Here is a 17,255-nt window from a genome sequence, read left to right on the forward strand (position 1 = left end):
TCCTTCACTCGACCATTGGACCTGGTCACACAGCTAGAACATCAACTTTTTCCAAACACTATAGGATGTCCTCAATGAGCATGCATCCAGAACAACCACACAATTCATGCAGGTGATGATGCTAATTTCTCTGGGTATGAATGGTTTCATTCCATGGGACTTGCCAATTCTTGTATGATCACCACATGAGCTTGTGTGGTGGCGGTTGTGACTATTGTGGATTTTTACTGATAATTTTGATGTGGATATAGTGTGATTTTCAAACCCCTCCAATCAGTGCTTCACCCATAGTGGGATATTCTATTCGGGTCGATGTTCGTATGTCCCCATGCAGTGGCCATAGTCTTTCACATCCGAACCCCATCCACTTCTATTTTTGTTCCAGTTTCTTTGTTGGTTCCGATTTCTCTATTCATTCCAATTTATTTTTTGCCCCCATTTCCTTGCTACTATTTTTGTTACTATGATTGAGTAGCCTTTAGTACATTGGTGCCAATGGTGACCCAATTTGCTCAAGTTGCCAGAGTTTGTGGTAGTGCTTGACCTTGATTTGCATGTGCATTTGGGTTATACTAGCACACCTCAGTTGGGGGGTTCTTCTTCCAAATGCTAAACTGAAACCATGGGCAATTTTTCATCATTCCTAAGCTTTGAAGTTTTTCCTTGACCAAATTTTTGACTTCATATGATGTTGAGGCCTTCTTTGACTTTCATTTTTCTTTCTTTGTCTGATCCTTCTTTTCTTTCTTTGTAGCCTTCTTTTTTTCTTTCATTTTTTTTCTTGTTATCATCATCCAAATCAGTATTAAACTCTCCACTAGAATTAGAATCTATATAAGACCCACTTTTTGTGTCATCTAGACTAGTGTCACTTGAAGGACAAATTGATGTAATGGAATCTAGAGTCCTAAGGCTAAGGTTGTGAGTGTGTGAACACATGGTGTGCCTGGATAGGTGTCAGTAGGTGTGATTGAGTGAATCTAGGTGTGTGGTGTGTGATTGAGAGAATCATCAAACTAATCGAGAGATTTGTGGATCTAGATGCTCTACTGAGCTCACAAGTGATGTCACTACTAGATGTAACTGGAGCCTATATATTGGGCCTGTCTCTCTTGAATAAACTCTCTCTTGCTTCACTTGCTCAATCCTTCTTGCAACTCCAACATGTGGTATCAGAGCCTTGGTTCACTCTCCTTGAGTGCCACATGTGTCATCATCTTCTTCCTCACACTCTCTTCTCCATTTTCTCCTCTTTTGAGCAGAATTTCCAAGCACTTGTCCTCCCAATGTAGGCAACCATTGTCCAAACCCTTTCAGCCATATATTCCCCTCATATAGGCACACTTCCACTTTATAGGGTTTCTGGAAATTGTCTTTCTACAACCCGTGCTTACACTCGCCCTATCTTGCACCATTTTTTATGATATAACTTGCTAGAGCCACCATTTCAAAAATGGTCTGAGATGAACTTACCGACCCTATGGGCTATGTGTTGGTGAATTTTGAGAGCAAATGGTCAAGGGAATGAGGAGAAACTAAGGAAAAACCAGTCGGGTTTTGAAGAAGACATGTTTTTGGAGGTGGAGAAGATGCTACTACCCCTGGAGGTGTGAAGCTTCATTTGGTTTGAGACTTGCACTGAGTCTTCTACTTCTAAGTGCCTTTGATTGCACAGCCAATTCCCTCTAATTTATGCTTTGTGGAGTGAGGTAGCAACCCTCCAAGGTTCCTCTATTTTCTGCAAGCATTTCTAGACTATTTTTGAAGGTTGATGCTATACTTAATGCTAAGGTGATGCTTGAGGAGTTAAAGTACACATCAGAGATTCAGAGATAGCTTTTTCAGTTGTGAGAATACTATTTGAAGTTCATTTGAATGCATTTTTCATCTTTTATATTGAGGTTATGATACTTTGAAGTGGATTTCAAGTCATACTATCTTGTTGACTAGTTGACTAGTTGACTAGTGGGGGTTGATTATGACAAGAGCTTTCATGAAGGAAGAATATATCATGACTTGCATGATGATTTCCAATGGATATGATTGGAACAAAGGTTTCAACTACAACCATTATGATTCTTATTTTAAAGATGCCTTAGTTATGGTTTCAGTATCTTTCATGATGTATGAAATGTACTTGCATTTGACTGACTATACCTTGCCATACAATCATGACCACCTCTTGTACAAAAGTAGACACTGCCCTTGCATGACAATCGCTAAGACCCTCTTCAGTCCATATGACTCACAAAATGTTTTTAAGTCTTGGACACTCAAAGAAGTTGAAGGACTACAAGGATCTTGTATTGCAGAATATTGGCAAGATACATTAAAGAGTGTAGAGAAGGACAAAGAGCAAAGGAGTTACAAGATTGACTACACCAAGAACCTCTCCAATGACAATGAACCTCACACTCTGATAGCTTGGAAGAGAAGAAGGAAAAGGACAAGATATGCCATCAAAGGGGGGTCTTTCCCCACATCTTCCACTTAGAATGTTTTTGTGTGTGTGGTCAATAGGGGTTCTCTGACTTGGGATGTCCCCCTCAAATGATTGTTAGTCTTATGTGTTACCTTGTTGGATCTAAGGGTATTCCCATGCATAGTCATTGTCTATCTCCCAATTGTAAACCAACAAACCAAAGTCAGAGTGAGATCATGTTGGGATGAGGATGCCCAAATGAGTCTACTACTGATGCAACTAGAGTGAGTACCAGGTTGTGGATCATGTGTGTTGCCACTAGAGGTGGGCAAGCCATGAAGTTTCCCATGGACTACTTCCAAGGTTGAGGTCATCAATTTGTGGGGGGGAATGAAGGACCAATTGATGTAATGGGATCTAGAGTCCTAAGGTCTAAGGTTCTGAGTGTGTGAACACATGGTGTGCTTGGATTGAGTGAATCTAGATGTGTGGTGTGTGATTGAGAGAATCATGGAACTGATTGAGAGATTTGTGGATCTAGATGCTAGACTACTGAGCTCACATGTGATGTCACTACTGGATGTAGCTGGAGCCTATATATTGGGCCTATCTCTCTTGAATAAAATCTCTCTCTTTTGCTTCACTTTCTTAATCCTTCTTGCAATTCCAACATCACTATCATCTTTGGAGTCCATATCCACCTTCTTCTTCTTTTTCTTTGTTGTTCCAGTGTGCCTTTATACCTGCTTGGCTAATTCTATTAAGGAATTGAATCCATTTCCCCCTTTGAAAGGGCTATTCCTCCCATGACATTATGAATTTCTAGCTGCACTCCTTTGCAAAAGTACTCTGCCATTGCCTTCAGTGTGAGTCTTTCTGCTTGAGCCAACCTCGGTTTTAAATTCAAAAATTGTTGAGCATAATCTTCAAGAGACAATTTCTTTTGCTTCAACCCTCTTACCTTTTTCTAGATGTCGCTGTGGGCTTTCTCCTTTTGGAATCTTTCTGAAAAGGTTGTCTTTAGCTCATCGTATATGCAAAAATGTCCCACTCCATATGGAGTGAACCATCGCACTACCTTTCCCACAAGCATCCTTGTAAACTACTATAGATTATCTACATCTCCAAATATGGTATCAAAGCTATTAGCTTGCTATCATGTTTCAAAGCGAGCGATTCTCCTATTATCTCACCATCACAACTGCTCATGGTTCACCCAAATGTCTAAAATCCCCAAAATTGATTGAACCGACAGGATTGCCAGTGTTAACGGGCTTCAAGACCTCACAATGAAACTGGAGTTTGGGCATGTAACTGATCGAGAGTGAGAGCTTGCAATCGGATGTATGCCATATGTAAGGTTTTGACCTTTCTGCTTAATTTGGGTATTTATGATCACACTTGCTACAAAATGCATCCTCATTGTTTTAATCATGTTCTTTTGTAGTACAAAAAGTATAGTGCATTGTGGTCACATGGATGGCATTTTCATGTGGAACGCATCGATTCAAGGAGAGTTACATATGATTGTGGAGTCATGCCTAACTTTGTACAATATAGCCGAGCAAGTGCTTCTGATACCAATCTTCTCTCCTTGTAGTTAGATTATTGTGGGACCATACGTGACATCTATGAAGTTGATTTTAAACAATTTAGTAATTTTATTCTTGATATCAAATGGTTTAGAGCTATCTACAATGGTCCCAATGCTATATTCAGGAGAGACAGATGTGGTTTCTTTGCCATTGACCGATGAAAGTGATACCTTTGTTCTTCCAGGTAGGTACACAATAATCTTAGGTAGGGGGACTGGTATTTTCAGTCTTCTCAAGGGACATCAATCTTTGAGCAAATGCTTGATTCCACACCCCACACACAAGGGTGTAGGGCTATTCATGGGAGGCACAGCTAGGGTAAGATCCCTATAGGGGCAGTCCTTTAAGGAATGTAGCCCTTGACACTTGAAGCATGACACCAGAGGGTTCAAAGTACCTTTGTAGGGGCACTTGCTTACCCTATGTAGGCCCTGGTAGGTAAGTGGCCTGGAACATGGGGACTTGCTAATCCTCTTGCAAGAGGTAGTCACTTATGGTGCCACTTCCATCCTCATAGGGGCAGTAGTCAAGGGGTCTGTGATCTAGATCCATCTCCTCCCAATCATTGGGCACTTCCTCTACCAAGACTTGATTGACAGGAGCTATATGGGGTAGGGAGGTTGAGAACCTAGTATGGGCGGAGATGACGGAGCCTGTTGTGCTCTATACTAGCTTGGACTAGCCAGAGGGGCACCTTGTGTGTTTATAGGATTAGGCGGAGCCGTCAGGGACCTTGTTTGATACATAGGTTGGGGCAAGGACCTCAAAAATCAGCATTGGGAGGTATTGTTGTTCCCCCATCTATGATAGTGTGCACAGAAGAGGGATGGCCTTGCCCTAAGGTGCAGACACTCATTGGAGGGATGGTTGCCATTACATATCCCGCACCAGATGTTGTCTCTCTGTGGAAACAAGTGGGGGTTGCTTGGTGCCTCCTTGGAGGTCCCTGATCTCCACTGCTGGCCCAACTAATTTAGCAAATTTGAGGCTAGCTCACTCATATCTAAGCCCTTGGGCTCGTTGATCTCCTTCTTGGTCGTCTCCACACTAGAAGATTGATCAATAGTGATACTTCTGACAGGGTCGGCATCCGAGTTAGCCTTGTCCATCATATTATCACTTATATGGATAGCCACCTTGCTGCATAGTTTGAAGGAGGTATGATTCATAACCATCAGGTGGTCATGCAGCTTTGGGTATGCCAATCCGATGAGGAAGCAGGGCAGCAATCGTTCGTCGCTCATTCACCCATATGGTTCACAATAGGAATTGAGGTGCTTGATTCTGGCTATGTAATCTCAAAGGGATTCCTTGTCATTCTGCTTCACCTCATATAATTGATTAATCGGGCTCCATTTATGTCCACTGGAAGCAAAACCTACAATGAAGGCTTTTTTCAATGTCTCCTAGTTGACTTTTTCTTTCGGGGTGAGAGCCTAATACCATTAGCTTGCTTTGCCATCCAAAAATGCATTGGCCATTTCTAGATCTCTGAGAGCTCCAAGGCTTCACATATCTATTCAAATTGCTCCACGTGGGAGATCGGGTCTCCTTCCCCAAGGAATTTGGTCATTAACTTGGAGATGGCTATGGGTGCCGCAGCTCCTTGAGGGATTCATGATCCCTGCAGGAAACACTAGGGCAGGCGAAGGTGGTGTGGCCCCCCTTCCTAAGGCATTCACTAGGATGTGCATCACCTCATATGATAGCATTGTTTGGGTAGTTGGTGGAGGTGGCACCATTGTGGGCCTAACGGGACGTAGGGGTGGCCTTAAGCCTGGAATAGTGGTGGAATCCATTGAGTTGCTGGTACTGGCATTGGATTGGATGCGCCAAGGCCTATATTCATTGGAGCAATAGATGCAGGTGGAAATGGTCATACTCTAGGTGGGAATGAGTCATGGGGCATTGACCCAGAGGTTCCATGCATTGGGCGATAGGGTGGAACTTGGGAGGCCACATATTTGGCGAAGGTCAGTGGCACTGGGAAGGTTGGGGGTTCATAAAATGCCCCTGCTTGGGAGCCTCTCACATCTCCTCAACTAGGGCCTAGTCCCCAGAAGTCCCTCATCCATGGATCTTCATCCTCCATGAGATCCCACTGAGGGTGCCTTGTGAAGGAGGTGGCACCTGGGTCCACAAAGGTAGTTTTAGTCCCTGTCTACGTTTCATGAGCTGGTTGTTGCTGACCTTCCCTTCCCACTAACATGCTAGTGAAGGGATTCTCCATGTCCGTCAAATCTATTCGGCCTAAACATCCAAACATGTTGGAGAATGTACCTCTTAATCTGGACACTACAGAAGGAGCATGAGAGTTGGGAGAGACCACACTACTGAACGGGGCTTTGAAAGCCCTTAGACCCGTGGGGTCTTACATCTCCTTGACTAAGCTCTCCATCTCGTCGGAGCTAGATGGATCCTCCTGCTAGGGTCCTATTATGGAGTGGGAGCTAGGAATAGAGCTTCCAATTTGGACCCCGATCCCCAGCTAGGGTGAAAGGTGGGTTGAGCATAGCTTGAAGCACTATCTTCAGGCGTAGGCTCCTTGGACAAAATTCTTCCAAATCGCAAGTGCATGTATAAGACCTCTAATAAGGCACACTTAGGCTAAAACTTTAATTTTGTATTTCTTTCTAGACTACCCCAGAGGTATCTAGACGGGTGTAGGGATAGTGCTATGGCAACAGGCAGCGAGATAGCTTAATGCATTGGTCGTACGATACCAATATGGCAACGGACGGCAGGATAGTTCTTAAGGCACCGGTCAATGGGATAGTGCTTAACGTGCTAGTCAGTGGGATGGGTAGTGCCAGGTGTCGGTGGGATGGGACGCAGGTGGTATCCTCACAATCGTAGGGATGAGCTAAGACTACAAGAAAAGGGGTAACGAGGTCAGCAGGATAATGGTATGGCCACGGGCATGGGGCTAGCAAGATGGCAACAATCGCAGGGATGAGCTTAATGTGCCAGTCGGTGGAATATCTCGATCGAAAGGATATGAATATGGTGATGGGCATGGGGATAATTAAAGGCACCGATCGGTGGGATACCGGTATAGCGATGGTCGTGGGGGTAGCACTAAGGCCATGGGTCAACAGAGTTAATTAATTAGGGCAGTATGTTAGACCGTGGTCACAAGTTAGGTCGTTGCGATAGGCGCTATGGCCACAGGTCAACAGAGTTTGATTGGCGAGATAGGGCTATGGCGACGATCGGGTGGGATAGCGCTAAGCCACCGACCCATGGGGATAGGAATCTGCTATGTCACCGACTGATTTTTTATAATAGATTTGGAGTTTTTGTTCAGTACATTTGAGTGCAAAAATGAGAGATTTCTTGAGAGGTGACTGCTAACACACAAAACAACTTTGATTTTCAGCTCTATTCTTCATTCTTGTTTGTCTTTTGTGAGATTTGACAACATACATACCTTAGTAATTTGAGAAACTACCTTCCTATCATTACAAAACTCTAACAAACCTCAAAAACAAGCTTCCTAGACTCAAAAATGCTCTTCAACATAAAATTACAGTTTTCCTTCTCTTTTCCGTCCAACTCACACTTCCTTCCTCATACCTCTACTAAAACTCCATAACAAAGCTCCAAGCTAAGCTTGAATCCTTGTGCAATGGGTGGATTATGAAAGAAAGCAAGTGCAAATGCAAATGCAAAGCATACCTTGAACTCCCTGGCAGCAATGCCAAAAATGTGTAGTCTCGACGGTGACTCACGTGTCATGGGGATCTTGAAGGAATGCCATTGGAGCCTCCACTCCAAGCTACCCTTGTGAGAGAAATGCAAGCACGAGCCATCCACTTGTGTCACACAAGCAGCTTTGTAATTGTTGTAGTGTGTTGCCACAAGAGAAAGAGGGAAGGGGGAGAGGGGAGAAGACAGGGGAGAAGGAGAAGGGAAGAGGATAGTGAAGGGGGATGGAGTGGCAAACACAAAGGCACTACAAAGGAGACAAGAGAACACCCAAAGACACTCTTGAAGAGAAGAGGGAGCTTGGATTCCAAACTTATGCATACAACAATGAAGACCAAAGTCAACCATTTGGTCCTTTATACATGTCACCTTTTCAAGGGAGGGCCAACCCTTTTCCTTTTAGCACTCTCTCTTTCTTAACATTTAAAAGGCTCTTGGGCTCGTAGGGTGCCAAGGCATCTTTGTTATCCTTTCCATCTCTCCCCTACTGTTCCACTCTTGTGTGTCAGAAATACCACTTGTGTTAACCATATAAGAGCACTAAATAGCGCTTGTGTTAGCCTCGAGCCTCCGAGGCCGAAGCTATTTGGGGCTCAAACCCCATGTATGAGGCTCAAAACCTAGAGTGGCGAGGTCAATCTTGAGCTACTTGTGGCTTGACCCCCATGAGGCAAATAACCACATGATGTGTTTGTGGCAATTTGCAGCTTGAGTCTGTGACCGCTTGGGATATTTGTGGCTCAAACATGCTTTTGATGCAAATGAATCAATGGAGTAATGGTGCAAGGATTGATTGACTCATTTAGGAGGAAAGTGTATGTATTGCTCTTCTTGTTCTTGCCTATTGTAAATTTTTTTAGAGCATTACACCATCCTAGATGAATATTAAAAAGGATGTTTCGAACATTGTGTGGAAACATTGAAGAAGGTCCACAACCAATGTGCAAGATGTTGTTGAATTAAGTGATGAATTTTGAATGTTTTCATTGGTCAACCCAACCTTTTTTTGAATTTAAGAGAACATGTGCTATGGTTTTTTTGATATTTTCCCCTTGGACATAATGTTTTCAAACATGGTTTGAAGAAGTTGCTCATAGGTAAGGTTGGGGAAGAAATATAGGAGGCACATGAGAATGTTTGTATTAATTGGGGGAAGGGCAAGAAGCGAGTTTTTGAGCGAGTTTAGGAGAGACTTTCTTTTGGCAACTAACATGTTTTGTTCAACCTATTCCACTTAGGACATCTCTCTCTATTCTCTCTCTTTGTGGCATCTCTCTCTCTCTCTCTCTCTCTCTCTCTCATACTAATACTGATACTCATCAAGTCTACAGGGTGTGTAGTTTGTAAACACAAAAGAGCTTCATTTTGTTTTTACAGCTTCTCAATTACATCTCTCTCTCTCTCTCTCTCTCTCTCTCTCTCTCTCTCTCTTCTATTTGTGTTCTACGTGTAGACCCTCTATCTCTGTCTATGTCTTCTATCCCACCAATTTGGGCAAAATTTTTTGGCCTAAAAGGGCTTCCAAAGAAGAGCTAGCATGCACAGAATCACCTTAGAGGTGAAATTTCATGAAACTGATAAGAGGAATGAGCTCATTTGATGTATTCCCATCATTTTGATACCAAACATGACTATATTTGGATATTTCTAGCAAAAGTTATGAATTTTTAAAGGCCGAAATTGGCATCCAAAGGAGGGCGATGTTGATGCCCTCCTCTGGATGCCAATTTGGTCTTAAAATTTTTCCGGTAAATCCTTCTCTCTCTCTCTCTCTCTCTCTCTCTCTCTCTCTCGCGCTCTCTCTCTCTCTCTCCCCTTGGATAATTTGTCTTTTTTTCCCACCGTTTTAGGCAAATTTTTTATCTAGTGAAGAGATGGAATTTCATGAAACTAACAAGAGAAATGACCTCATTCAATGTGTTCCAATCGTTTTGATACCAAACATAACTAAGTCTGAACATTCCTAGCAAAAGTTATGAAACTTTTATTAGCCCAAACTGGCAGAGAGAGAAAGAGAGAGATAGACAGAGAGACTAAAATTGGATTCAAAAGAGTAACGCTTGGATTTATTGCTAATTGTTTCTATTGGAGGAGTTCTGTCACATTCATGTTTGAGATATTTTTAAAGTACTTCAATATAATGGAAGTTGCAATTTGTTGGAAGTAAAACTATAGTAAAGTGAGCATGTGTGAAAAAGTAACAAACATCTGATAAGTACTGTTTTCACTTCAATGCAATGTACATCATGCATTCGGCTCAAATGCAATTACAAATCCGGAGCTATTAATGGTAAAGTTTCCACTAGACTTAGTAGTTTTGAGTTTGCTTCGAGCCATCATCAAGCCTTGCTCGTACAATTGGATGAAGGTAAAATACAAGCCAAGAATAATGTGGACATATGGCCCTCTAATGTGGACGGGCACTTGCTCACCTCCACACTGTACGATGTCTCTAGTGAGGGCAGGAACTTGCTCAATGTTTTGAGGGCCTTGGCAAGAATAGCAAAGAGGCTAAAGTAGATCTCTACTGACTCGAATGCCTCCACATGCCTCGCAAACGTGCTCGATCAAGTCAACATTCACATTTATAAAGTGCAAAATACCAAACACTTGCAATTGGACAAGGGCTTTTTGTGAGGTTCAATGGTGAAAAAATAGTATAAATCATGCAGTTGATGTTAATCACCTTTCTTCTGTATCCTAGGCATGTAACCTAGCACACGAAAGCAACCTTCAAGTCATCCTTTGTTGGACCATCGAGAACTTCAGCTAAAATGGTGAAGTCAAAAACACAAGTGGTTCTCTTTGCCTTCAAAAATGATAAGAACGTCGTAGACTCTTTTTTATTGGTGAATGCTTGCAAATTTTCCTTTGGGGGTTTGCTTAGAGAAGCATAAATTGAAGGCGTTGACTTTGCTGTAGGTGGGGATGCACTCCTATCCATATAACAGCATGCTGAAGGTGTAGGACGGCCTAAACAAAATCAAATTACTTTTTCAAGTGCAGCAATTGAGTTTTCTAAATGCTAATTTTCACATATCAGAATTATGTTTTGACAAATAAAATTTACTTTTTCAAGTGCAGAAATTGAGTTTTCTAAATGCTAATTTTCACATATCAGAATTATGTTTTGACAAATAATTCAAAACTGTGGGCAGAAATCGAAAAGCAAGCACAAATAAATTACAACTGTCCGGAAAATTTCATAAACACCAACAATAAACTGAAAAGCCTATACTGTATGCAAGTTCATGCATAAAGAATTTCTTGAATCGTTCCTGTAGTGCAACGCTTAGTCTCGCAAATAGCAAGGTCGTAGAAACGAATGAAAAATTCGTATAAGGCTATGAAAAGCTATCGCGAACATGCGAGAACCCCTACTTCAGGCAAAGCGATAGAGATTTGAGATAGAGGACAGGCATGCAGAGTTCTCTACTACAGAACGCGAATACGGGAGGAGCACGCAGGACAGAAGTTTAAGAAATAGAGACGAAAAGCAATCACAGACGAGGAGGCCCCACGAAAAGGAGGGATATCCAAAAAGTTCACGACCCAGTGGGTCTTCGTTGTGTAGAGACTTTGCGTTAGAGGCATCCCATGCCACTCATCTGGAGGAGGACGTTCGTAGTAATGGAAACAAAGCGGACGCATCTCAAAAGTTTGTTCTTCCCGAACGTCACTTGGGTGCCCTTACCATGGAACAGCCACTCTATGCCCCGAAACCTTTCGGTTGTAACTTCAGTGCATTGGAAAATCGGGAGGCCATGCTTGATGAGATATTAAAAGATAGAAAGAGATCGCTTTCGTCTCTGCAAGAGGATGTTAGTAGAGCTCCAGAACTGGAGGAAGCAAGTCGAGGCTCTCAAAAAGAACAAGGCAAGCAAACAGGTAAAGAAAAATGCACGGGAAAGCAAAGAGTACAGGCGTAGCGACCTTCAGTAGTAGCAAACGCTGGAAAAACGCACATGCACCCCACGTGAATGAAAGCCAGTATTCGCAATGAACTAAATCAACAAAAACAAATGACTGGAAAGGTTATACCGTCGGCAGCATGATTGAGTTTGTTAGAATCACCATTGCCACGCATCGACACAATAACCTGACGAAAGCTCCACTGTCGGTCTCCATGAAGTCAGTCGAGGCCTCCACTCTTGCCAGTTTCGTTTCCTCCCAAAGTATGGCAATACAAGGGATACCGGCAAACTTACCTCTTGCGCGTTTATAGACCAAAACTAAACTCCACAAGAATAGACCACGACAACCGGAGAAATCTATTTCAGCTAAGGAACTCCTTCTACGAGAAATCTATGGATTGCCAACAACTCTTTGGAGTAGTACTTGTGGAATGTTTGCACTAGCCGTAACGAAATGCTCTTTCAAGGTACTCATAAAGATACACTGCATCCTCTAATCAATGACATTTGTAAGGAGATTGAAGACTCTTTCAAAGACGTGAGGAAGAAGATGTAGGCCCTGGAGCAGAAGATGGAAGGCCACACGTACAAAGAACAAGATCCCAAGCTGGCTCATATGGAGGAGAACTTGGTCAAACAAGAAGAAATCCTCGTAGCCCTGTCACTACTCAAAAATCAGATCTTAAGCTTGCTGTAGACTGTGCTAGCAAAATCCTCTTTAGATGAGAGACACTAGCACCTCCCTTTTGAATAGGACTTCCCTTTGGTAATCCCCCCAGCATGTTGGGGTTGTTGACTCTGTCTCCAGGCAGCGCTGTAATCTTTTTCTTTTCTTTCAATTTAATATAATCGTAGCTTTTCGAAAAAAAAAAAGAATAGACCATGACAAACGAAATTAATCAGAAGATATCCCTCCAAAATTCGCTGCAGCTCTCCATTACATGGAGGGAGCCGAAAGTCGTTGAAGTGCCAATACCCTTCTTAATCAGCAATAATCAACAATTATAACAAGTAGAGCATGACGATGCAAATCAGCCGCCTCCAATCTGTATCAAATCGAAAAGAAGGTGCGAGTGATGACCGCACAGAGTCTCCAGACTTCATGCCACTGCATATACCCTCCTTAATCACCAGTATTCTCTAACAATCAAAACATGCAGAGCATCAGCCACCTCCAATCATCGAAAACAAGGCACGACTGACGATCGAAGCAGAAGCAAGGCATGAGTGATGGCCGAGCGAAGAAAAGCAAAGGTGAGAGAATGCAACACCAACCACCCCAAAACCCCAAAAAATCCATGCAATGAAGTGCACGAGTAACATGACCTGTCTACAACGAGTTAGACACCCGCTCCATTGGGTCTCCAAGTGGGATCTTAAAATTCTTTAATTCCAAGAAATGAAATTCCAAGTTTCAAGTTAGAATGTTTTTTATCTCCCTCACGTCCATACACATACTGATACTCAAACATGGAACAACCCGCCCTGCCCTTTTCCATGTATAGATGCACACATCCTTATTAGACCCTCTCTCTCTCTCTCTCACACACACACACACATACACACACACACCACTCCACTCCACTGCAGGCTTGTTGAAGCTCTGATGGAGTGTTGATGAAGCTTCGAGAGAAAAAGGTGGTGCCTTCCTCTACCCAAATAACATAGTAGCATGTAACAATCAATTCTCAAAATTGGGTTATCTCCTTTTGCAATCGAGGGTCCTTGTTCTCTTTCATGCCCTTTCTCACCCACATCATGCCCTTCCTCCTTTTGACCCATTGAAGGCTTTTGAAGCTCTAATCGGGTGTTGATGAAGCTCTGAGAGAAAAAGGTAGTGCCTCCTTCTACCCAAATAACATAGTAGCATGTAGCAATCAATTCTCAAAATTGGGTTGTTATCTCCTTGTGCAATCGAGGGTCCTTTATACTCTAGTAGGCTCACTTAAATGCCATGCATCTTTGCATACATTCTCTCCTCCCCTTATCAAAGTGAAATGCATGAAATGCCCACACATTTGTGCTTTATTTGATTGCAAGAGGAATTCCCTATTGTGCTCTGGTTTCTTTCGCCAAGCTTCACCACCAAATGTCAAATGTTTTGCTCGACATCTCTCTCCAAACAAACATTACTTTACTTTAATGGGGTGTTAATCTCAAAGAAAAAGGTGTTTCCTTTTGCAATCGAGGGTCCTCTCTCTCTCTCTCTCTCTCTCTCACCCTTACCCACCCACCCCTATATATATATTGTGCGCATGCCAACTTTCTAGTCCCCCTCACAAACGTGTGCATGTGTGTATTTCTCTATGTGAACACGTGCATATTAGCTAAAAAACAATGGTTCTAATAGGCAGTGTCTACACACACACACACACATAGCCCCACACATGTATGTATGTATTGTGTGCACTCCCCCCCACACCCCCTTACCCACTCTCTTCTCAATCTTGCCCTTCCCTCCCTCCTATACCCCTCCTGCATACCCCCCGACCCAAAAAAAAAATCATAACCAAAGAACCCTCTCTCGTCCCTTTGAGGTAATTGTCCCCTTGCCCCTAGGGTTGTGTATGTGTGTGTGTGTTTTCACTAAAAACAAATTGTGCATACATGTTAATGCATGCGTGCATGCATACGTGTGTGTGTGTGTGCGTGTGTGTGTTTAGATTAAAAAGTCCCATCAATAATTGAGCCATACAATTAATTCCATCAATTAAATAGAAAGTTAAAAAAAAAGGAAAACATATAAGAAAAAATGTTTAAGACATCTAAGTTGAAAAATGCAACAACTAGAGTTTGCAAAAATTTCGATAAAAATTAAGAATTTTTAATAATATTGAGTTTGATAAACATAATATTTAAAAAAGATGTCAAATCCTCAGGCAGTCCAGGTTCCAAGGTCAAGGTCCACTTACCTGCCACCATCCAAACAAACTAGGTGTTAGAACACCATAGTTACATTTGGGTAGACGGGTAATGCCTATTTTTCCCGGCTTGTTATCAGGAATATAGAGACAACCATATGGATTCTTAGATAATTTTTTTAAAAAAAAAACCACAAGTGAAGTTTAACTCACAAGTGGAGGAGTGAATGAGTGCATGGGTTGAGACAGGATCAGAGGAGGTATGGGACGATTAGTGGACTTGGTGTGTGGGGTGGTTAAAAAGAGAGTGTAAAAAGGAATTTCACGGGGATAAAATGAAAGAATAATTCATAGTTGGGGAAGTATACATGTGTGTGTGTGTGTGTGTGTGTGTGTATTCACAATATTAGAACATCAATTATAAGAAGATAAAATAGTGTGTCATGGAGCCCCCTCATCCTTAAGGTACCTTGCCACCCACCCAACTCTCTCCTCCCTCGAGCAGTGTGAGCCTCCCACCCCCCCACCCCTCTCTTCTACAAGACCTCTATTCCCCCTCCTATAGGTAGAGTGCCTGTGTGTGTCTTTTTTGTCTCATATATTTGTGCGTGTGGACTCCTCTCTCTACCTATACATGTGCTTTCCTGCCTCCTAGATCCTCTTCCCCTCAAGTAGTATGTGCATGTGTCTATTTGTGCATGTGCCCTGTGGTCAATGTGTGCCCCCCCCCCCTCTCCCTCCCCCATTTTGCCAAGACGACTCTCATCCTCCTCTTATGGAGTGTGTGGGCCTTCCATCTCTCTAATATACCCCCCCCTCCCTTAGTGTGTTGCGGGGCCCTCTCTATTCCTACACATGTGCTTCCTCCCTCCTAGATCCCCCACCCCCAAAAAAGTAGCTTTTCCCCCTCACGTGCACTTATGCTTACTTGTGTGCCCCTAGGGTTGTGTGTGTGTGTGTGTATGTGTGTGTGTATGTGTGTGTTTGGATAAGATACACAACTCACTCTCCCCCCCCCTCCTCTCTCTCTCTCTCTCTCTCTCTCTCTCTCTCTCTTTGTCCTTTCCTTTGTCTCCTCTCTCTACTCTCTTTGTTCTCTCTTTATATTATATACATACATATATATTACTTATATGTATGTATATATATACAATATAATATTATCTACATACATACATACATACATACATACATACATACATATATATATATATATATAAACACACACACACACACACTCCTCTCTCTTTCCTCTCTCGCTTTTCTCTCTACTCTTTGTTCTCGCTCTCTCTCTCTTCTTCTCTCTCTCTCTCTCTTCTTCTCTCTCTCTTCTTCTCTCTCTCGCTCTTCTCTCTCATCGCTCTCCTCTCTCTCCTCCTTGTCTCTCTATTTACTCCACAGTTACAATCTGTCTCAACAAGTCTGTAGTCTCGCAGTCTCGGACTATCTGAGGTGCACAATAGTGCACCACCACGTGGCACGATACGCAAGTCACAGCTGCTACTGACGTGTTACACAAGTCAAGCTGCATGGCACCGTCTTCGCGAGGGCAGTCATTTAAATGCATTATATAGATATATATGGCCCGGTGCAATCTGTCGCAAGACTCCGCAGACCATTGGATCAAATATTGATCCAAAGGCTCAAAACCCACCGCATAGTCTGTCCGCATGACAGTCACTATGGATGCCCATGTGGACTATGCACCCACCGCCACGTGTTGTTGCCGTCAGATTTCACGGTGGCTGTTTGTCCACTGCCTTCTGCCACGTGCTCGTGCGGAGCTCCCCCGAAGCTCCCAAACCTCCACCCACCTTCCCCAAGGCTCTCGAACCTCAGATTGTGCCCACGTGGCATACTTAGCTTCTTCCATCTCTCTAATATATCCCCCCCTCCCTTAGTGTGTTGTGGGGCCCTCTCTATTCCTACACATGTGCTTCCTCCCTCCTAGATGCCCCACTCCCAAAAAAGTAGCTTTTTCCCTTCACGTGCACTTGTGCTTACTTGTGTGTCTGTGCCCCTTGCCCCTAGGGTTGTGTGTGTGTGTGCATGTGTGTTTGGGTAAGATACACAACACACTCTCCCCCCCTTCCCCCCCCTCCTCTCTCTCTCTCTCTCTCTCTCTCTCTCTCTCTCTCTCTCTCTCTCTTTGTCCTCTCCTCTGTCTCCTCTCTCTACTCTCTTTGTTCTCTCTTTATATTATATACACACATATATATTACTTATATGTATGTATATATATATTTATATATTATATATATATATATAATATAATATTATCTACATACATACATACATACATACACACACACACACACACACACACTCCTTTCTCTCACCTCTCTGGCTTTTCTCTCTACTCTTTGTTTTCTCTCGCTCTCTTCTTCTCTCTCTTGCTCCGCTCTCTCATCACTCTCCACTCTCTCCTCCCTGTCTCTCTGTTTACTCCACAGTTACAATCTGTCTCAATAAGTCTGTAGTCTCGCAGTCTCGGACTGTCCCTGGTCAGTCTCGGGTGTACAACAATGCATCGCCATGTGGCATACTTAGCTTCTTCCATTCGAAACCTCTCCTTAAAGAAAAGTATTAGTATAGATATAGAAGTATACATATAGATGTGGAATTGGAAGTAGAAATCTCCACATTATAAAAGCCCAAAATTATCACAATTTCTGCTTTGCAACACTTCAACCATTTCTAAGGCTACCCCAAGGGGTAGGCCAAAAAGTAGATGAAGTGGAGAAGGTGAGAGAGG

The 17,255-nt window shown here is 42.9% G+C and overlaps 1 protein-coding gene across 2 annotated transcripts in view; it reads left to right on the forward strand.

The window, feature by feature from the left end:
• Nucleotides 1-17,255, forward strand: part of LOC147905674 (protein THYLAKOID ASSEMBLY 8-like, chloroplastic) — a 156,292-nt gene that overhangs the window by 79,616 nt on the left and 59,421 nt on the right. The gene's annotated exons all lie outside the window — the stretch shown is intronic.

The sequence above is a fragment of the Dipteris shenzhenensis genome, chromosome 1 (assembly GCF_047967505.1).
Source record: "Dipteris shenzhenensis isolate YYH24624 ecotype China chromosome 1, Dip_SZ_1.0, whole genome shotgun sequence".
NCBI classification, from domain to species: domain Eukaryota; kingdom Viridiplantae; phylum Streptophyta; class Polypodiopsida; order Gleicheniales; family Dipteridaceae; genus Dipteris; species Dipteris shenzhenensis.